This window comes from Hordeum vulgare, chromosome 6H (assembly GCF_904849725.1).
Source record: "Hordeum vulgare subsp. vulgare chromosome 6H, MorexV3_pseudomolecules_assembly, whole genome shotgun sequence".
Classification (NCBI taxonomy): Eukaryota; Viridiplantae; Streptophyta; class Magnoliopsida; order Poales; family Poaceae; genus Hordeum; species Hordeum vulgare.
Window position 1 is genome coordinate 505,458,788 of NC_058523.1, and position 23,984 is coordinate 505,482,771.

Below are 23,984 nucleotides of genomic sequence, written 5' to 3' on the forward strand. Positions count from 1 at the left end.
GTCCCTAGCATGCCTCTAGTTGGCTAGCAAGTTGATCAAGGATAGTCAAGGTTTTCTGGCTATATGCAAGTGTTGTCACTTGATAAATGGATCACATCATTAGGAGAATCATGTGATGGACTAGATCCAAACTATGAACGTAGCATGTGATCGTGTCATTTTGTTGCTATTGTTTTCTGTGTGTCAAGTATTTATTCCTATGACCATGAGATCATTAACTCACTGGCACCGGAGGAATACCTTGTGTGTATCAAACGTCGCAACATAACTGGGTGACAATAAAGGTGCTCTACAGGTATCTCCGAAGGTGTCCGTTGAGTTAGTATGGATCAAGACTAGGATTTGTCACTCCGTGTGACGGAGAGGTATCTCGGGGCCCACTCGGTAATACAACATCACACACAAGCCTTGCAAGCAATGCGACTAAGTGTAAGTCATGGGATCTTGTATTACAGAACGAGTAAAGAGACTTGCCAGTAACGAGATTGAAATAGGTATGCGGATACCGTCGATCGAATCTCGGGCAAGTAACATACCAAAGGACAAAGGGAATGACATACGGGATTATATGAATCCTTGGCACTGAGGTTCAACCAATAAGATCTACGGAGAATATGTAGGATCCAATATGGGCATCCAGGTCCCGCTATTGGATATTGACCGAGGAGTGTCTCGGGTCATATCTGCATAGTTCTCGAACCCGCAGGGGGTCTGCACACTTAAGGTTCGACGATGTTTTAGTATAGTTGAGTTATATGTGTGGTTACCGAATATTGTTCGGAGTCCCATATGAGATCGCAGACACCACGAGGGTTTCTGGAATGGTCCGGAAACAAAGATTGATATATAGGATTGTTTCATTTGGTTACCGGAAAGTTTCGGGCAATTCCGGGAGTGTACCGGGAGTGACGAATGGGTTCCACGTGTTCACCGGGAGGGGCCCACCCACCCGGGAGTGAGCCCAGTAGCCTTAGGGTGGCGCACCAGCCCTTTGTGGGCTGGTGGATTCAGCCCAAGAAGGCTATGTTGCCACAAGTGAAAAAAAGGAAAGAAAAAAAAGGAAAGAGGGAGGTGGGAAGGAAGAGGAGGACTCCTCCTTCCCAAACCGAATTGGAGGAGGAGTCCTCCTCCCCCTTCGTCCGGCGCACCCTTGGGGCCCTTGTGCCCCAAGGCTATCCCCTCCTTTCCTCCTATATATATTGGTGGTTTTAGGGTTTTTCAAATACAACTTTGCCACGTGCAACTCAAACCTATTCCACACAGTTTTACCTCTAGATCGGATTTCTGTGGAGCTCGGGTGAAGCCGTGCAGGAGTAGATCATCACCACCACCGGAGCGCCGCCACGCTGTCGGAGAATTCATCTACTTCTCCGTCTCTTTTGCTGGATCAAGAAGGCCAAGATCATCGTCGAGCTGTACGTGTGCTGAACGCGGAGGTGTCGTCCGTTCGGTGCTAGATCGGAACGGACCGTGGAACAGATCTTGGGACGACGGTGATTTGAATCACGAAGCTGTACCAGTACATCAACGGCGTTTCTTAATGCTTCCCGCTTAGCGATCTACAAGGGTACGTAGATCTAATCTCCTCTCGTAGATGGACATCACCATGATAGGTCTTCGTGTGCGTTGGAAATTTTTTGTTTTCCCATGCAACGCTCCCCAACACACAAGTCCATTATCATCATAATGGACGACAAGCTTCAAGCATGTGATCTATTTGTGATGCTCCACTTGAAAGCTTGATGACGATCACTACTTGATGTCATCATCCATGGGTTATATGAGATCTGATGCAAACCCATGGAAAAATGCCTAACCCCACATATAACCGCCACACAAATAGATCATGAGTTTGTACACAGAGGATAATGGACAATCCTTACCATATCGTGAGATCACTTGATCCTACTTGGTACAACCTCTACGCTTTGTATGTTGATCAACTTGAATCCACTCTTTGTACTTTGACTTGATAAACCATGTAATTTTTTTATTTTCTTCATAAAAATGATGTCTTGAAGGTAAACAAGAATGTTCACACAATCTTCTTCTTAAAGACATGCTTGCAATATGCTCAACTCTCACATGACCAATCTTTGGATAACTCCTTGAATGGCACCTTGGTCAACACAAAATTGCCTTCTTTTAACCTTGAAATCAACATATGGTGTTCAAGATTTCCCTATGGATAAACCTTAAAGTATAACTCAAGGAAACCATTAGTCCATAGATATTGTCATCAAATACCAAAACCAAATATGGGGGCATCGTGTTCTTTCATAGTGCTTTCTACCCGTGTATGTTGCTAATTGTGACCTCGACACTCTAGAAGTGACATGAATACCATCTATTTCGCCAATGCAATCTTGAAAAGGCACTACAAGATGGTGTTATGGCTATAGCAGAACAACACAAGCATGTCAAGGCATGAACTACACACTGTTGAAAGTGCAATCATGCCCTTAATCATATTTTGATGGTGTTGACAACATACATATAGGAAACTAATCATCATCAAGTGTATCTTAGGTTTTATTCCCATGAGAGTTTCTGTATGGATCGTGACTAATTTGTCCAGGATGCTCAAGAACGAAGAAACAAGATGAAGTGGTCTATCATGCTATTTGTCTTTCTTGAGTATAGGGACCCCGCACTATTAAGAGGTGATCACTGGGTCTCACAAGAAACTTGCTCAAAACTCTAGGCAATTCCTCTCTCTTTATCTTCCTGTTGTTGGTCTGCTTTTGTCCGGTCGTCCGGACGCCTCATGGCCGACGTCCTCCAGATTCAAACCCTCGGACTTCCGGCTCCTCCGGTCGTCCGAGGACTGGACGTTCGGGTACGTTAGGAATTCAGTTACCACTCAACAGATTCAAAATGTCGGACTTCTGACCATTTCCGAGCGACCGTGCCCCGGACGGCTGATGACCCACAAGTATAGGGGATCTATCATAGTCCTTTCGATAAGTAAGAGTGTCGAACCCAATGGGGAGCAGAAGGATCTGACAAGTGGTTTTCAGCAAGGAAATATCTGCAAGCACTGAAATTATCGGTAACAAGTGGTTGTGTGGTGAGATGATTCGTAGCAAGCAACAAGTAACAAAAGTAGCAAAGGTGCAACAAAGTGGCCCAATACCTTTTGTAGCAAGGGAGAAGCCTGGACAAAGTCTTATCGGAGGAAAAACGCTCCCGAGGACACACATGAATTTCTGTCATGCTAGTTTTCATCATGTTCATATGATTTGCGTTCGTTACTTTGATAGTTTGATATGTGGGTGGACCGGCGCTTTGGTACTGCCCTTACTTAGACAGGCATCCCACTTATGATTAACCCCTCTCACAAGCATCCGCAACTACGAAAGAAGAATTATTACAAAGTCTAACCATAGCATTAAACTAGTGGATCTAAATTAGCCCCTTACGAAGCAATGCATAAACTAGGGTTTAAGCTTCTGTCACTCTAGCAACCCATCATCTACTTACTACTTCCCAATGCCTTCCTCTAGGCCCAAATAATGGTGAAGTGTTATGTAGTCGACGTTCACATAACACCACTAGAGGAAAAACAACATACAACACATCAAAATATCGAACGAATACCAAATTCACATCACTACTATTAGCATGACTTATCCCATGTCCTCAGGAACAAAAATAACTACTCACAAAGCATAATCATATTCGTGACCAGAGGGGTAATGAGTAGCATCAAGGATCTGAACATAAACTGTTGGGGATATTACCTGTGAATGACCCACCCTAGTTGGGCCGGGTTACCAATTAGGCGATTCACCCAAACAGTTGTTTGGGCCTTGTCCTGGCCGGATCAAGGTCGTGTGATGGTTTATGATTCCTGGGAGGTCTCCAAGGTTCGGAAGATGGCGACTGAGAGACCACAGGGGGCACGACTTGTAGGAAGGAAAGTATCCTTGTAAACCCTAGAGGTTCGACCTGTATATAAAGGCGAGTCCCAGGGGAGGAAAAGGGGGGGTTAGAAATCATCGAGTGCTAGGTCTGGCGAGTTACGCCCTCCTTGTAATCGAAACCACATCAATACAGACCAAAGCAGGACGTAGGCCTTTACCTCCTCACGAGGAGCCGAACCTGGGTAAATCGCCGTGTCTCTCCCGCTTAACCCCTTTGAGTCACCACTAGGGTGCGATGGCTCTAGTACTAAGTCCTTTCACGAGGACATCTGCCGTGACAAAACCACGACAGTTGGCGCCCACCGTGGGGCCTACGCACGGTAGAGTTGAGTTCTCAAAGGGAGCCCTACCAGGGTTTGGGAGTTACGCGACGGGGCTCATGACTCAGAGCCGCCGCAGGATAATCTACATCGACAACCAGCAATGGGGACCTGAAGCGGATTCGATCGAATCTGGTTACAGGGTCCCCTTCGACAAGATCAACATCTTCATCGGCATGATCGGATCATCCGCGCCTGAGCCGGACATCTCCACCGACATCGTCGAGCCGGCTAGGTACGTCCGCCAAGTCATAACGCCAAATCTGACTCGCCCGGTCTTGGTGGGGTTCACGCAGGGATCGGAGGAGCCAGAACGCTCGGCGACTCAGGAAATTACGCCAGTCAACTCTGATGACGAATCATCCATGGGCGACTCAGATTCAATCCTCTCTCTGCATGGGGATTGTCTTGGGGGCTTGTCGCTGGCCATGGACCCAGAAATCCTTGACTGAACTCGCCGCTGGATCGCCATCTACATGGCTGGGGCGACTCAGCCCACACAAAACCCTACTGGAGGCGATGGAACCGGCGAGACGTCCAGGAGCCCGGCCGCAGTCCTGGTGGATTTAGCGGCGGAGATCACAAGGCTAATGGCGACTCCCCTCACACCAGAGAACCAAGAGGAGATAAACACGGAGCTGGCGAAACTCAGAGAGGCAGTGGCAAAGGCTCATCGGGACGCCGAGATGGAGTCCGCTAGGATCGAGACTCGGCAAGCTCAAATCACGGCCGAAAGGATGCGCTTAAACACTGACAACTCGCGGCTCGAGAGACAGCAGCGCGCGTTCGACGCTGTCCATCAGCGGAGACACCAGGGTCGCCTGCCCCATGATCTCAACCCGACCTGCCTGTTCAACACTCCACGAACCCCTGGGGCGGGAGCCGCCCCTGGGGGAGGATCGGGCCGCCCGCCTAACCCGCCGGCTCAGCCGGTTGAGGATCACATTCCCCGATTCCGGACGCCTCAAGGCCACTTTTCCAACCCGGTGGATAACGTGCTTGCCGCAACTCGCCATCTGGAGTCTCTTCCGATTCACGGCAACACCCCTGCCGAGATAGAAGCAAGGAACGCCATCGAGATGTTGAAGACGGCGGTGGTTCAAAACGCCCAGTTCTCGCATAGCCTCGAGAGATTGCATTCCACCCCCCAGGCAAGTTACACCAGGAGCCGGCCAGAGGACCAACCCGTCGTAAACAGCGGGCCGCGACATGTCCCACAGGACAACCCGCCTGAACGGAACCCGCCGGGCCGGGATCTCCCGAACACCCAAGACGCCCCGGCCCCCCTCGTTGGGGGCGGAGGGCGAGTTGGGGTACCATGCTTGTCCCCCGCCCTTCGTAACGAAAGGATGCCCAAGGACTTCAAAGGGCCAAGGAAAGTGCCTAATTATACCCCGGACCTCAAGCCGGCATCATGGATCGAAAGTTATGAAATCGCCATGGACATGCTCGACGTGAACGAGGCGGTTTGCGCCAGATACTTCACGATGATGCTCGAAGGGTCAGCACGTACTTGGTTGAAAAACTTACCTCCCAATTCCATCCAGTCCTGGGCCGAGTTAAAAGAACGTTTCATCAAAAACTTCCGAGGAACTTGCAAATGTCCGATGACGATCGTTGATCTACAGCAGTGTGTTCAGCGCCCGGATGAGTCGGCCCACCATTGGTCACGGCGGGTTGCGGAAATTATCCATTCGTCAGATGGTATTACGGCGGCTCAAGCTGTGCTCATCCTCGAGCATAATTGCCATTACGAACCCTTGGTGCAAAAATTGGGGCGACTCAAGCGAAAGGTCCAAGACATGGGAGAACTGATGGACACCCTCACTAGATACGCTGAGGCCGATGATACCAAAGATCCTGGCGAGGATGGTAAGGCTAACTCGCCTAAGAAGGGCGAGTCATCCAAAAATCATACCCGGTTCCAAGGGCGTAACCGTCACAATCAAGGGACCAATGGCAAGCGGAGACCGCACGAGGAGCCCTCGGACTTAGTCGCCAACACCAACGCCAACAACGACAAGAAGAAGAATCGGGGGTTCAGCGGGAATAGGCCGCGAACTACGAAGAGCTACTCAAAGGCCCTTGCCCGCACCACGCCACGACAGACGGTCCGACGACTCACTCTTGGGAAAACTGCTTCGTGATGCGAGAGTTTCGGGCGGAGGCGATCAAGAAGAGCCAAAACGATAACCCGGACCAGCGTAGGAGCAATTCGCCGCACCCAACCAAAGACAAAACCCTTTCGGCGGCTTTCCCGAACAGGGGGCTCAGGGAGGCCCGCAGCCAGGCGGTGGCCAATACCCGGTGCACCACCAGCGGCGGTATAACCCGCCAGGAGTTTTCTAGCAGCCACCCCCGCAGGGGGCTCCGCAGGGTCAGGACGACAATGGGGGCTTTCGCAGCAACCCCAAACAGCTAAGTAATGGGCAGTATCATGTTTTCACCACTAATGCTTGCAGGCGTGATAAGAAGGTGAGTCACCGGGCGTACAGTGTATCTTAACCAGCGCTTCCCAGATACCTCCATTGGTCTGAGCAAACCACAACGTGGAGCAGGGAGGATCACCCGCCGAGAGTTGATAACCCGGGCGATCTCATGGCTCCCCAAGTCGGGGGTTACACCCTATCAAAAGTGCTAATGGATGGTGGCAGCAGCATCAATATCCTATACTTTGACACTTTCCAAAGGATGAACCTATTGGAAAAAGACCTGATGCCTTCAACTACGGTTTTCCACGGAATCGTCCCAGGCAAGTTGGCCTATCCCATAGGCCGAGTCAGGCTCACAGTGGCGTTCGGAACTGCGCAGAATTATAGGTCGGAGTCACTGATCTTCGAGGTGGTCAAATTGAAAAGCCCCTACCATGCGCTGTTTGGGCGGCCGGCTTACGCCCGCTTCATGGCTCGCCCGTGCTATGTCTATCTCAAGCTCAAAATGCCTGGTCCCAAAGGACCCATCACGGTTGATGGAGATAGAAGGATTGCAAAGGAATGTGAAGAAGGGGACGCGGCTTATGCGGAAGTCGCCTGTGCTGCGGAAGAGCTCGAACACCATCGGGCCAATGTTGACCCGGCGGATATGTCACCCCTGAAGAAACCGACTACAGATTCTGAGTCGCCCCTCAAGTTCAAACCAACGGATGACACTAAGACAATTGATTTCGTGCCTGACGATTCATCCAAGCAGTTCACCATTGGGACGGGTCTGGACCCCAAATAGGAAAGCGCGCTCATCGAATTCATCCATGAGAATCGGGACATCTTTGCATGGAAACCTTCTGACATGCCTGGTGTGCCGAGAGAATTCGCTGAGCACCATCTTAATGTTGACCCAAAGTGCAAACCCATCCAGCAGTACCTTCGCAGATTTAACGAGGAGCGACGCAAGGCGATTGGGGAAGAAGTACCCCGCCTTTTAGCCGCCGGGTTCATCGTGGAAGTTTTTCACCCCAAATGGCTGGCTAACCCGGTTTTGGTACTCAAGAAGATTGGTACTTTTCGTATGTGTATCGACTACACAGACCTCAACAGAGCTTGTCCAAAAGATCCCTTCGCTCTTCCCCGCATCGACCAAATCATTGACTCGGTGGCGGGATGCGAACGATTGTGCTTCCTGGACGCCTATTAAGGATATCATCAAATCAAGATGGCCGTGGAGGATCAAGAGAAAACAACCTTTATAACCCCCTTCGGGGCCTTTTGTTATGTGTCCATGCCCTTTGGACTCAAGAGTGCGGGGGCAACTTATCAACGTTGCATCCAAAATTGCCTCCGTAACCAAATTGGTCGCAACGTCCATGCCTATGTCGACGATATTGTGATCAAGACCCGCCAGGGGGAGACGCTACTAGAGGATCTCAAAGAAACGTTCGATAATCTACGGGCATATCAGATGAAGCTAAATCCCACCAAGTGTGTTTTTGGTGTACCTGCAGGGAAGTTACTGGGTTTCCTGGTATCGGAGCGCGGCATTGAAGCTAACCCGGACAAGATCGAAGCGGTTACATCCCTTGGAAAGCCGGCGAACGTTAATCAAGTTCAACGACTGGCGGGTCGCATTGCGGCCCTAAGTCGTTTTGTGAGTCGCCTGGGGGAGAAGGCGATCCCTCTTTATCAGTTATTGAGGAAATCCGATCGGTTTGTTTGGACAAATGAGGCAGACGAGGCGCTCGAAGCCTTGAAACGCCAATTGGTTAACCCGCCGGTCCTGGCTGCCCCAACTGAAAAGGAGCCCATGCTTCTGTATATCGCGGCAAATTCCAAAGCAGTAAGTGTAGCGGTTGTCGTTGAGAGAAAGGAGGAAGGGAAGGAATACCCAGTGCAACGTCCGGTATATTTTATCAGCGAGGTGCTAACTCTTTCCAAGCAAAGGTACCCACATTGGCAGAAATTGGTATATGGGGTGTTTATGGCGAGTCAAAAACTTAAGCATTATTTCCAAGAACACCCTATCACAGTGGTTAGCTCTACCCCCCTTGGGGACATCATCCAGAGTCGGGAGGCAACAGGGCGAATCGCCAAGTGGGCAATAGAACTTGGGCCCCATCACATACAGTATACTCCCCGCACAGCCATTAAGTCCCAGGCCTTAGTTGATTTCGTCAACGACTGGACGGAGTTACAGGCTCCGGAAGAGCACCCTGATCTCACTTACTGGACCATTTATTTTGATGGGTCTAGGCAGCTGGAGGGCTCGGGGGCTGGAGTGGTGTTGGTATCCCCTCAAGGAGATAAGTTCTGTTATGTTCTCCGACTCATGTTTCCGTGCACTAACAATGCAGCGGAATACGAAGCTCTGCTTCACGGTTTGTGACTCGCTAAGGAGATGAATCTAACACGAGTCAGATGCTTTGGCGACTCTGATTTGGTGGCACAACAGGTTTCGGGTACCTGGGATTCTCGGGACCCCATGATGGCGGCTTACAGGCGAGCTGTGTCTGATGTGGCGGGTCATTTTCATGGTTATCAGGTGGACCATATTGATCGGCGCCTCAACGAGGCAGCTGACGCCCTCTCACGACTTGGCTCCCAGAGAAAACCGGTTCCTCCTAATGTTTTTCTGGATATCTTACATAAACCATCCGTGACTCTACCATCGGAGGAGGAATTAGCAATACCAGATCCTGAGTCTCAGCTTGTGGCGGCTCTCCATGTCACGCCGGATTGGGTTCTTCCTTATCTGGCTTATCTCGCTCGGGGCAAGTTACCGGCAGATGAAGTTTTGGCTCGTCAAATCGTTCGGCGCAGCAAATCCATGGTCATCATCAATGGCGAGTTATATAAGAGTGGAGTTTTTCAGCGATGTGTTTCCTCCGAAGAAGGATGCATAATCTTCAATGACATTCATTCCGGAGACTGTGGGCATCACACCGGGTCACGTTCTTTGGTATCAAAGGCTTTCCGTCATGGTTTCTTTTGGCTGACGGCTCATGCAGATGCAGAAGATATAGTTCGTCGGTGCGAAGGGTGCCAGCGTTATGGGCGGCAGGCTCATGTGCCGGCTCAAGAATTAAGAATGATCCCCATCACTTGGCCTTTTGCGGTCTGGGGGCTGGACAGGGTCGCCCCCTTTAAAATGTCTAACAAGAAGACCCATCTGCTGGTGGCGGTTGACAAGTTCACCAAGTGGGTTGAGGCGGAACCTGTTGGAGCTTGCGATGCGGAAACAACGGACAAATTCTTGAAGAAGTTGATTTTTCGGTTTGGATATCCGCACAGTATCATTACTGATAATGGTACTAACTTGTCCCAAGGGGCGATGCAGGAGTTTTGTCGTCGAGAACATATCCGACTTGACATTTTTGCAGTCGCTCACCCACAATCTAATGGGCAGGAAGAGCGGGCGAATCAGGAGGTGTTGCGAGGGATTAAGCCCCGACTCATGGTTCCCCTGGAAAAAACCCCAGGGTGTTGGGTTGAAGAACTACCTTCAGTGCTGTGGAGTATTCGGACCACCCCGAACCGATCCACGGGTTTCACCCCTTTCTTTCTGGTCTACGGAGCAGAGGTTGTTCTCCCTACTGACATAAGACATGATTCACTGAGAGTCGCCGCGTATGTGGAACAAGACAATGAGCTGGCGCGTCAAAACTCTTTGGACGCCTTAGAGGAGGCGCGTGACCTGGCTGCGGCCCGTTCAGCTATCTACCAGCAGGATCTGCGGCGTTATCACAACCGCCGGGTTAAAAGTCGGACCTTTCAGGAAGGCGACTTAGTCCTTCGGTTGATACAAGATCGTGCAGGCATGCTCAAGTTGTCACCACCTTGGGAAGGGCCGTTCGTCGTCAGCAAGAACCTCCGCAATGGCTCTTATTATTTGGTGGATCTCCGGCCTAACCAGCCAACCACGGAGGCTGAGTCAACTCGCCCCTGGAATATTGCCCACCTACGGCCTTATTACACTTGAGCTCTTAAGCTCCACATTTTGTAAGTTTTTCAGTTTCATTATGAAGTAATAAAGTTACAAATACTCCCTGGCTTGGGGGCTGCTTCATTAAAGAGTAATTGTGTCATCCTGTTGCGACCTTATGAGCCGACAGAGTCATCATTTAGGTTGTGTGCACGAGCTTTCTGACTCGCCTCATCCTGTCGCGACCTTATGAGCCGACGAAACCTGCATTTAGGGTGTGTGCACGAGCTTTCTGACTCGCCTCATCCTGTCGCGACCTTATGAGTCGACGAAACCTGCATTTAGGGTGTGTGCTCGAGCTTTCTGACTCGCCTCATCCTGTCGCGACCTTATGAGCCGACGAAACCTGCATTTAGGGTGTGTGCTCGAGCTTTCTGACTCGGCTCATGCTGTCGTGACCTTATGAGCCGACGAAACCTGCATTTAGGGTGTGTGCTCGAGCTTTCTGACTCGCCTCATCCTGTCGCGACCTTATGAGCCGACGAAACCTGCATTTAGGGTGTGTGTTCGAGCTTTCTGACTCGCCCCATCCTGTCGCGACCTTATGAGCCGACGAAATTGCTGTTTGCTATCTTTTCTTCGTGGCATAGCCTCGAGGGTTTTTAACCTTTCTTTCTGATGCCTATTGAAAATATTTGTTATCGTTTGTTTGGTTTCACATATGCTATTTTCAAAGCTTAAGTCAGGATAATGATCAGAATTACTTCGTCCATGGCAAATTAAGCATCATCAAGGATTTTCGAAGGGCAGGTCAAATATTTCAAATCGCCTTAAGGGCGATATAAAGATTCCTCCGAAAGGGTATCACAAAAACAGTACCGACTTATGAAAAGGACCTATTACATGGCTCTCAGGCCAAATCAATGAGGTTTATTCTGCTGGCACCTTAGGATCATTCTGTTGTGAGATTTGGCCGACTTCAATTTGCAAGTCGCCCAGTACCCAGTTGCACTTAGCCAGAGCTGCGAAGTCATCTTCATCAGTCAGGATTGATGCCAGGTCTGCTTCCAAGTCAAAAGGGTTCTTGGGTCGCCGAGGAGTTAAACTGGTCGACACAAAGGTTGGCGGGTTGACCTTCTTGTTTTTGTTATCATAAGCCGCCTCATACCTTGATAAATCAAGGCTTGCTGCGAGTTGGGTTGCTGCCAGCCGGGAGTCCTTGACAACACGTTGATAGTCCTCTTCAACGAATTTTGACCCATCGTCCTTAAGTTGAGGAAAGCCTGCTGCTACCTCTTCCGGGTTGATCTCTAGAGCATACGCCAAGCAGCGACTCAGGACAGTCAGAACACCCTTTCGGGCGGCTGACCGAGTTAGCTCGCCAATCTGAGGGGGAAGTGTGGATAGGCAGCCAAGCACCTTCTTTATGGAAGTTATAGGCTCTTTGGCACCCATCACAGCTTTAACAGTCAAGACACTGCCGGTGTACAGTTGCTCTGTCAGCGTGTAAATCGCCTTCAGCATCAGCACACAGTCTTCTTGAAGGTTGGCGGCTCTCGGACCTGAGTAAGGGGGCATGATGATCAGCGACTTACGATAAGAATTATTTATAAAAAAGGAAGAGGAGATCAAAAGTTTGAGTAAGCTTACCGAAGACGGCTTGCGTCATGTTGGAGATATGACGCTTCAAGCAGGACGATTCCTGTTGCACGGTGGCCAGCCTGGCTTCAGCCTTCTCTGCTCTTTTTATGGCGGCGTCTTGGTCAGCCTGAGCTCTTTTCAACTCGGCTTTGAGTTTTTCCAGCTCAGCCAAGGCCAATTGATATTTCTCCTCCGACTTAGCTCGGGCATCTTGCTGACCAAATAAGTCTTTCTTTAAATCGCCAAGCGCCGATTCAGTCTGAGCAAGAGTTTCCTGTTGAAAGTACAAAGCAAGGGCAAGTCTCAGAACTATTGCGAGCAATATCCCTGACACTTGGGGGCTAATGTATAATTTTTTCTTTTCAGATGAAATTATACAATATCAAGACCCGGCTCATCTTTTTACTGATGACCCGCCCCTTGGGGGTTACTGGTCGCAAAGTTTTTCCTAAATTTTTCAAGACCCGGCTCATCTTTTTACTCATGACCCGGCCCTTGGGGGTTACTGGTCACAAAGTTTTTCCTAAAATTTTCAAGACCCGGCTCATCTTTTTACTGATGACCCGACCCTTGGGGGTTAATGGGAGTAATACAATATAACAAAACTTACCTCATGTTTGTTTTTTAACATCCGCAGCAGGCTTTTCTCCATCTCGTAGCTCGCCTCCAGGCGACTTGAAAAGCCAGAGCAGAGTTCCTTGAACTCCATATTTTCATATTCAGAAAGCCTCGCCTTGGAGAGTCCAGATTCGAGAATGGCTTGAGAGGAGGATGCCACATGTTTTGAAAAAACCGTTGCCGCCGGCTTAGAGAAGCCGGTACCAGTGATAACCACAGCATCCGGGTCTTCTATTGTCATCAATGGTCTTGGCGACTTAGGGGCATCCATTGTGTCCTTGGGCGAGTCTGGAAGATCCATTTGCGTTTCAGGCTCGCCTTGGTCCGGGTTGTCCTGAGTCGGCATTGATTCTTTGATGGGCTCTGAAGTTGTGACAGGAGTTGATCCGCTGGTTTTCCTTTTCTTGGCCTGTGCCCTAAAAGAAGGGAGAAGCGCATTAAGGAACTGGAAGTCTATTACCCTCAGAATTCAAAGTAAAATTATCAAAAGACTTACCCAGGAACTCGAATCATTGGCGGAAGTGTCGACATCACTGAGTCGCCGGATGTAGGAGGAGAGTTCTACAAGAATTATACGTCAAAAATATAGGCGGGTTACAGATGTGATCCAAAGAAACATGAAGAATTGTTATTCATAAGTACCTCATTTGGTTTCCTTTTGTTCGTTGCTGGTAAGCCGGACACCAGATCACCGGAATGACTTCGGGTCTTCCGATTTGAAGTATGCTGTGCTTTCTTCAGTAGGAAATTTGGGTCCAAACAAGCATTCGGGTGTGAGAAGGGAACTTTCCCACAAACTCGCCTGGCCGGCTTAGGTGGAGAAGGAGATGAATCGGAGCAAACAGAAATTACCTCAACAGAGTCCTCCTGGCTTTCGTTGCCTTCATTCTATTTCAAGAGAGACAGAGATATATATATACAAAGATTAACAGTAGTGAATGGCAAGTAAAAGAGGATGAACTTTTACCTCCGAAAGTGCATCGCCAACTTGAGATTCATCGACTTCGGATGGCTCAGCTGTAGCAGCTTTGCCCTTACCCTTGGTTTTCTTTGAAGGCGGCTTAACATTTTTCATGGCTCGCCTTTTGGGCTTCCTGGACCAAAACTTATCGCCTTTCTGAAATAGCATATGTTACAAAAATCACAATACAAATGAAGCATAAGAAGTAAAGACCAAAGGCGGGTCAGATTTGTTCACCTTGGGCGCTGGGTTAAGTTTGCAGAAAGGCTTGAGGCCGATTTGGCCGCATTTTCCCGCAGGCTCGCCAGTCAGCTTCTTGATAATAGTGACGATGTCCTTTTCTGTTAAAGCCGTATGGAAATAACATTGAGGATGATCTAGGGTGCCATCAAATTCGCACATCAGACCGTCCCGGCGACTCAGAGGGAGAATACGCCATTCGACCCAGCAGCGGATTAGGTCAACCCCAGTACGGCCGTTGTTTGTCAAGGATCTTAACTCGGACAGTACTGGGATGAATTCTGATTCCTCCTCCTCGGTAAGCTTGTCTGGAAGCTTGAAGTTCGTTGGAAGGTGATTTTTCCTGTAGCCCAGAAGCTTGTTCTCGCCTGCCGGAGAAGTCTCTTGACAGTAGAACCAAGACTCGCCCCAACCTTTGGGGTGGCTGGGCATGGCGAGTGAGGCAAATGGGCTATCCCTGCGGCGCTGGACGTTGACACCGCCGAGTTCCAGGCTGGGGCCGTTGTGGAATACTGTTTCGCGATTCAGATGGAAAAAGTGCCAGAATAAAGGAACAGAGGGCTCAATCCGCAGATAAGCCTCACAAAAACTTGGAATTGGCATAAGTTACTTATGGAATTGGGTCCCAAATCCTGGAGACGGACGTTCATGAAAGCCATGGCGTCTCTAAGAAACTTCGCTCCGGGCGGCTTAAAACCTCGCTCCAGGTGTTCGACAAAAACGACTATTTCCCCTTCTTTGGGGTTAGGGAGATCTTCTCCGAACCCGGTGCGCCAGCCGATAACATTCTGAGGGTCCAAGTTGCCCGTTTTCACATAATCAGCTAGTATGGTGTCATCAACCATAATCAGCCAGTCACTTTTGAAGACGACGCCCATGCTACAAAGAAGTAAAGTATGAACTTACATGCCTCGAACATCTACTATAAGGGGTGAAATAAGTTCATTTAACTCGCCAAGTACTTTGTCCATGGACCAAGGGAAGGGCTTGACCCGCCATATCAAGAGGCCGAGTTGGGTTACTGTGGCGACTTACGGAGTGTGACTATTCACAAGAGCTGCGTTCTAAAGATGATGGAGACGTTCGTTCGAAATATCAAAGTGTGAAGACTACAAACAGCTTTCCGCAAGCAGTAGGTAAATGATGGATCTACCAGGCAGATGAAAAAACCTGAGAAAAATGACTGGATGCAACAATTTATTACCAGGGCAAGATGACGCCTTCGCTTGATGAAACACTATTCTAAAGATTCACAAGTAAAGGCGGATAAATAAAGGTATTCAAAGCATTGGCTATCTCATCGACATTCATGCTAATCGGTTCAGGGTAGGCGACGTCTGTTCGCAAGGAACATCAAGAACATGGCAATGGCTGGAGCTTCAAGCAGAGATTGGATCTATTCCTAAAATGGGCGGAGGCCTAACCTGATGCTTTCGGACGAAAGAGGCCGACAGTGGCGAAGGTTGTTGGAGAAGCACGGAGGTTCCGTTGAGTGAAGAGGTCTTCAGCGGCGGTGGAGTTCGTGGTGAATGGCGAGATGGTCGACGACGATGCGGTGGTCAATGGCGGCAGACGGATCGGCCGCGGCGCGAAGCTTGACGACGGCGCAGGCTTATGGGCGGCGCCGAAGCTTCTCGGGCGAAGACGGAGAGTACGGTCGGCGGCGGAGTCCTCGGGAGGCGATGAGATTTCCTCGCTGCGATGATGGGGAGGAGGTTGACGAGACGGGTAGGTGGGAAGCACCAGTCCTGTCCCCCCGTCTATTTATCAGGGCGGGCGCTGGAATCAAGGCGCCGTGAGCGGGAACCGCCGGGGAATAAAAAGATTCACTATAAATGCGTGCCGAAGATTTTGGGATAATGACGCACTAAGATCCGTTGGGGTTGTGTCAGTCTTCCCGCAGATCGAGGGATAAGGAGAGGCCAACAAGAAATGGTTTGGCGACTTAAAGAATTTTCGGTGCCAGATGGCGGGTTACAATTTCTGGCGTGTGAAGAAAAGTGAGGAATGAATCGCCTTCAACTAAGCGGAAGTATTGGCATGAAAAAGAAGTTCAAGTCAATTTGGGGCCTAATGTTGGGGATATTACCTGTGAATGACCCGCCCTAGTTGGGCCGGGTTACCAATTAGGCGATTCACCCAAACAGTTGTTTGGGCCTTGTCCTGGCCGGATCAAGGTTGTGTGATGGTTTATGATTCCTGGGAGGTCTCCAAGGTTCGGAAGATGGCGACTTAGAGACCACAGGGGGCACGACTTGTAGGAAGGAAAGTATCATTGTAAACCCTAGGGGTTCGACCTGTATATAAAGGCGAGTCCCAGGGGAGGAAAAGGGGGGTTAGAAATCATCAAGTGCTAGGTCTGGCGAGTTACGCCCTCCTTGTAATCGAAACCACATCAATACAAACCAAAGCAGGACGTAGGCCTTTACCTCCTCACGAGGGGCCGAACCTGGGTAAATCGCCGTGTCTCTCTCGCTTAACCCCTTTGAGTCGCCACCAGGGTGCGATGGCTCCAGTACTAAGTCCTTTCACGAGGACATCTGCCGTGACAAAACCACGACATAAACTCTTCCACCAAATAATTCAACTAGCATCAACTACAAAGAGTAATTAACACTACTAGCAACCTTACAAGTACCAATCGGAGTCGCGAGACGGAGATTGGTTACAAGTGATGAACTAGGGTTTGGAGATGAGATGGTGCCGATGAAGATGTTGATGGTGACGAGTCCCCTCCGATGAGAGGATTGTTGGTGATGACGATGGCGACGATTTCCCCCTCCGGGAGGGAAGTTTCCCCGGCAGGATCGTCCTGCCGGAGCTCTAGATTGGTTCTGCTCAAGTTCCGCCTCGTGGTGGTGGCGAATCCTCGAAAAAGCCTCCTCCGATTTTTTCCGGACGAAACCCTTCATATAGCAGAAGGGGGGAGCCAGAGGGCCAGCTGGGTGCCCACAAGCCCCCCTAGGAGCGGCCAGGGGGGTGGCCGCACCTAGCAGGCTTGTGGCCACCTGCTGGCGCCCCTCTCGCACTTCTTCGGCCTAGTATTTTTTATAAATCCCAAAAAAATCATCGTTTATTTTTACGGTGTTTGGAGTTGGGCAGAATAGGTATCTCAACTTTGCTCCATTTTCAGGCCATAATTTCAGCTGCCGGCATTCTACCTCTTCAAGTAAACCTTGCAAAATAAGAGAGAAAAGGCATAAGTATTGTACCGTGAAGTGAAATAACAGCCCAAGAAGAAATAAATATCAACATGAAAGCATGATGCAAAATGGACGTATCAACTCCCCCAAGCTTAGACCTCGCTTGTCCTCAAGCGAAAGCCTAGCTCAATAAATATGTCCACATGTTTAGGGAGAGAGGTGTCGACAAAACAAGATACGAACATGCATGCATCATGATCATGATCAGAACAACAATACCAACATATAATCTCTCATGCTAAAGTGACAATTCCTTCACAAAGTAAAGTATGGATCAAGAACCTTACCGAGAAGTAACAACCAATAGCCTTTAGTCATTGAAGCAATTGCAATTTATCACAACATCAGAAAGAGTCAAATAAGAGCTTGTAAAGCAAATCCATATACTCAATCATCTTTTCATTCTCTACAATTCTACAACTCACGTGATACTCATGAGATCAAAGTTTCAGCTGGACACAGAGAAAGATAGGGGCTTATAGTTTTGCCTCCCAACTGCTTACCTCAAGGGTAATGTGTAACGACTAAGATGCGGTCCTTTCCGATTTGGGATCGAGGCCCCGAATTGGAAAGAAGCGCATCTAAGCGTTTTACAAACATGGTAACATAGCACATCCATAATAATAGAGGAATGACAATAAGGGATTCAAGTGTCATCTCATAAATATATCAGAGTTACATCATGCATCCAAACAAGGTAGTTCCGCTACGGACTACAAAACATGAGAAATGACTATCCTACCCTGCATGCTTGCCCACGATCACGACCACGCCTCAGTCTTCTGGATAGTTCACGTACAGGCGGCTGTTCTCCTCATCGTACTGCCTCGCCAACTGCGTGCCGTCGGGATCACCTGTCTCGGGGATACCTGAACCTGTTGGTGTTGTGAAGGAATCTGTGAGCCACGGGGACTCAGCAATCTATGACCTCGCTGCCAGAACTAGCGAAGTTATTAGGTTTGAAAGGTGGGGTATTTGGTTGCAACATCCTAAGCTTGATATGGTGGCTAACTTACGTAGAACATGTATGAAGGTGGTCTTTTCTATCGGTCGATAATAGATGATCACTAAGTGATCCTGAACACCTACCTACGTCAATCATAACCCCACCATGTTCCCGATCGAAGAGAGAACTTCGAAGGAGACATTGACGGTTACACACGTAGTTGGCAATTTTATTAGCTTATGTTTAAGTTATCTATTACCGGATGTTCACAAATATTCTAAGTTGCCACATAACCACGGGCACGGCTTTCCGAAAGATTAAACCCTGCAGGGGTGCTCCAACTAGTCCATCACAAACGTACACGGGCCGCAAAGTAATCCTCTATCACGAATCTCGTGATCTCGTCGGATTCCTTAGAGGAAAACCTCAACTCTAGGGAGAACCAAAGCTTCACCGAGATTCCTATACGCAAGATATATCGCCAAGGTAAGACAAGACTAGCAGGACCTCCTGACGTGTCGACGACCCTGATAAGAGCCGCGTATCTCAGTCTCACGACATGCCAGATGAGCGATGATTACCACGCCAAAGCACCGAGTTGCCCCAGGGAGCGTAATAAGCTGCTCTGGGTTGGACCAACACTCATGAGGAGCACTGGCCCGGGTTGTTGATTAAATTCCTCGGGGTAGCTATTCCCTATGCAGATTATTATTAAGTGATTAGCAGATTAAAACCAAGGTTGGGTCCTGCCGGACAAGTCTTAACACTACGCGATTTATCGAGGGGGTCCCCATAACAACCCCGAACGTGTTAGGAGCGATCATTATGGAAACAAACACCGGTAGCCGGTAACTATGGCGGCAATAACGGAACAAAGCACCCGGCAAAAATGCTAGGCCTTCCGTTATTTACCAAGTATATAGGTGCATTAATTAAATAACAGAATTAAGATAATGATATCAAGCTCATGTTATCACATGAGGCAAAGCATCTGCATCTAGCAACGCTAACATTAGTAGCTAAGCAAAGCCTACTTAGCCATTCAAGATTTGCTAGGAAGGGATAAGTGTTTGGGTTTATGGCATATTAGGAGGCAATTATTTCAGTGGTAGGCAGCGAGCATATGATGGAAGAAATGTAATCTAACATAACAAGTCTAGAGATGGAATCAAGGTCATATCATCTTGCATGTGATATCCTCAGCTTGGAACTGTTCTTGTTCGTCCTGCACGTACTCCCCCGAATCCACGTACTCGTTCTCCGATCCCTATGCTACCCAACATAAGAATAACATCCAATGAACAACAGCACCTCAAGATGCAACAAGCACATGATGCAAGAGATCAATATGAGCATGCATCACTATTCTACTCACTAGCACAAGCATGAGAAGTAAATACATGTTCCTGGATAGAACTGCATTCTAAGCTATCTTGACATGCATGAGAATGACATGATCAGATGCGTCTCGTGAAAACGATGCAGAAGCATATAAAGAACATTACAATCGGAGCTACAGATCAACGGGAAACAACGAAACAAGATATGAAGTGCTACGTGTCAAATTCATCACAACACACTCCAATGGCATAACTCTGGTATTTCCAGGTTGCCAATACATAAAACAAACCAACATGGATGGGGTGGTGCGAAGAATATCACCACACCATCAACTATGCACTCACAATCATCAAAATTAGTGTTGATGAGCTCATCAACACTCAAAACCAATATAGTGTTGATGAAAATATAAGCTCATCAACACTCAGAAAATATAAGCTCATCAACACTAATATGAAATTCCAGATTAATGAAACACAAGAACATGGCCACAACATCAAAGGGGTACATGAGGGGTAGACCTCATGTCCATGTGCCTTGGCACATCACCACACCATCACAAGCAACAAGCACAACATAATAACATCACCTACACATGTAATCTTGCACATATGCCCATCAAGGCATAACTTGCCATGATATGTGTGAGACATACTCACATGACCACCCACACACTCACATAGGATCTAGCAAATTTATATATACATGCACCCACAACAACAATGCACTCCTACACATGATAAAACTACACATGATATAGCTACATATGCACTCCTAGTGCAAACACACACACATGCATATGACTAACTATCTACAGACACATACACACCCACATCACCAAGTGCACATGAACCCTAGTCCATGTGTGTGATATGCACACACACACATGCACCACAATCACCACTTGTATGTGTGCCACCACACACACACACCATCACAATACCTACACTATGCCTATAACATGCACACACTTCTAAACTAGGCAGGAAAGGAAAAACAACGAGGAAGAAAAAAAATACAATGCTACAAATAAGCTGGGCAGCTTAGATATCAAATCAGCAAAGGAAAATAAAAGAAAACAAAAGGAAAAGAAAAAGGGGAGGTACTGGGATCGAACCCCAGACCTACTGGAACCAACACACACAAACCACATAGCCACACCACTCTGCTACAAGTCACTGGCTCGACAGGAGAGAGGGTGCTAACAGGGTAAGGTTTACCCTGCAGCTACTGTGTCGTAAGATTTAAAACAAAAAGGGTGCCGAGGGGGGATCGAACCCGCAACCTCCAACAGGCAACAACAACACACTACCACTACGCTACGCATCAATGTCTGACAAAGAAGGGGACTCTGCTCTTTTGAGCATCCCCTTCAGGATCCACTGCTGATCCACGACGTCTGGAACAAGGGAGCCCCAACGCCAGTGACACAAGCAAAATTACACTCCGGCGCGTTGATGGAAGGATGGCCTGGCATCCACGGTTCCATTTCCCTCGCTAATCCTACCCGAGAGGAACTACTGCTATGGGACCATGCTGCACGGCGCCTCCGGCGATAGGGAACAGCACGACGGCCTAACCACTGATCCTATGCTCGATTCGAAGACAGGGAAGGGGGGGAGGAAGGATCTGCTCACCCCATAGCCGAAGAAACCGAGCCGGCCGGAGAGGAAGCAGAGGACGGAGAGGAAGGAGCCGCGTCGGGGAAGCTTGTCAGAGCGGAAGGGGTCGTCATCGAATCAGGGGAAGAAGAGGCGATGCCGTCGGCCTAGCTGCGGGAATGGATTCCCAGGAGATACCTCGAGCTCGACGACACCTTGGAGAGGAAGCCGAGGCACAACACCAACGACGGCGAGCTTCTTCACGATCCGGCCATGGCGGAAGCACCGCTCCTCTTACGTGCGGTCGTCGACAAAGAGAGAGGGATATGGGGGAGAAGTGGCGGCGGAGGAGGAGGAACCCTAGCTTGGGCACGGATGCCAAGGGGGATTAAATAGGGAAAAGGAGGAGGAGAGGGACGCGGCGTGGCCATGTGCGTGAGGGGAGCTCCGGTGGAAAGCAGAGAGGGGAAAAGATGAGTCACTGACAGGGGGCCCCAGGTGTCGAGCTGGAAAGGAGGAAGAAGAGGGACGTGCTGCGGGCTCCTGCGCGAGAGAGAGAGGAAGTGGGCCGGCCTGTGGGAGGAAGCCCACAGGGTGGCGCCAGATAGAGGAGAAAGAAATCCCATGGATTTCCTATTATAAATAAAACAGGAAAACAAAAATAAAGCACAGGCCAAACTGTTGGCTAAAAAATAAAGATAAAAACACCCCTGGTCATAAGGAATTATGACCTATTTGAATTAAATGGAAAAGAAATGTTTGGGGCAAATAAATATTTACAAAACAGCATTTGCTTGATCTATTTTGTAATTATTTGCACCTTTAAAACATGTTTTCAAAAATAGCAATTCACATCACAAATACACCACAAGCACGAGCTAAATCAGGGTCATTTTTAAAACAGAAAAGGTTCAAGTGAAACTTGACCTTGAGATGAAATAGAGAGGGGGGAAGATGGTTTTGAAACCTATGCAATCACAAGGCACTTCCTACTATCATCTACCTCCACATCATACACACAACCCACATCACATCAAACAACACATGAAATCACAAAGTCTCAAACCAAGACATGGAATGATATGGAATGCATGCATGCAAAGGAAGAAATAATAAGGTGACATCACATGAAATCATAAGCATTGAACTCTCTCATAGCATTGATAAGGTGGACCCACGTGGGAAGGTTCCAAATATGGAAGGTTACACACTTGGGGCATTGCAAACTCTCCCACACTACAAAAAGATCTCGCCCCGAGATCTACGCCTGAAAGAACTCCGGAAATTCAGAACGGGGGTGATCCTCGCGTTCCCAAGTAGCCTCTTTATCGGAATGGTGTGACCACTGCACTTTGAGAAATTTGACAGTCTTGTTGCGGGTCTTGCGCTCAGTCGCCTCGAGAGCCACAACTGGATGCTCACGATAAGAAAGGTCAGGCTGAAGGTCGATGTCTTGAAGATGAACAATGCGCTCGGGGGTCTTGAAGCACCTCCGGAGCTGAGAAACATGGAACACATCATGCACATTTGCAAAGTTTGACGGGAGCTCAAGCTAGCACGCAAGGTCGCCTCTCTTGCCAACAACTCTGAACGGACCAACGAAACAAGGCGCAAGCTTGCCTTTGATGCCAAAGCGCTGCATACCCTTCATAGGCGACACCTTGAGATAGATGAAGTCATCAAGCTCATAAGACATATCATGATGCTTGCTATCATAATAGCTCTTCTGACGGGACTGAGCTGCTCTAAGGTTGTCATGAATGGCCCGACACATCTCCTCAACTTATTCTATCAAATCATTCCCAAGGATCTGATGCTCGCCGTTCTCAGACCAGTTGAGCGGGGTACGACACTTCCTGCCATAGAGAATTTGAAGCGGAGCCTTGCCAGAACTAGCTTGATAATTGTTGTTATACGAGAACTCCGCAAAAGGCAGACAATCCTCCCACTTCATACCAAAATAGATAACACAGGCTCTCAACATATCCTCAAGAACTTGATTGACTCGCTTTGCTTGACCACTAGTCTGAGGATGAAAAGCTGTGCTGAAGCGTATCTTCGTGCCCATCGCAGACTGAAAAGAGTCCCAGAACTTGGAAGTGAAGATACTTCCGCGATCCGAAGAGATCATCATAGGCACATCGTGCAAAGACACAATCCTGGAGGTGTACAACTCTGCAAGCTGAGCTGCTGAAATGGATTCCTTGAGTGGAAGAAAATGAGCCACTTTACTCAACTTGTCGATGACGACGAAGATGGCATCATTACCCTTCTTGGACTTTGGAAACCCGGTGACGAAATCCATCTCAATGTGATCGAACTTCCACTCGGGAATGGGCAAAGGATGCAAAAGACCTGCTGGACGTTGATGCTCTGCTTTCACCCTTCGACATACATCACATTCATTTACGAACTGAGCAATCTCACGCTTCATACGAGTCCACCAGAAGGTCTGTTTCAAGTCGTGGTACATCTTGGAGCTTCCAGGATGAATAGAGAGCAGAGAGTTATGAGCTTCTTCCATGATTACCTTTCTGAGATCACCTTTCGGGACGACAAGACGATCCTCAAAGAACAACGTGTCTCTGGCATCAACAGTGAAGCTCTTATACTTGGGAAGACTCTTTGCCACGCCAATCTTGACTTTCTTCACCATAGCGTCAAGAAGCTGTGCTGCTCGGACCTGATCTTCCAAGGTAGGAGAGATCTGAAGGTTTGCAAGAAATCCCTGAGGTACTAACTGAAGGTTGAGCTTCCTGAAAGACTCACAAAGGCCAGGCTGGAGAGGTTGCAGAATAAGACTGTTGCAGTACGCCTTCCTGCTCAAAGCATCTGC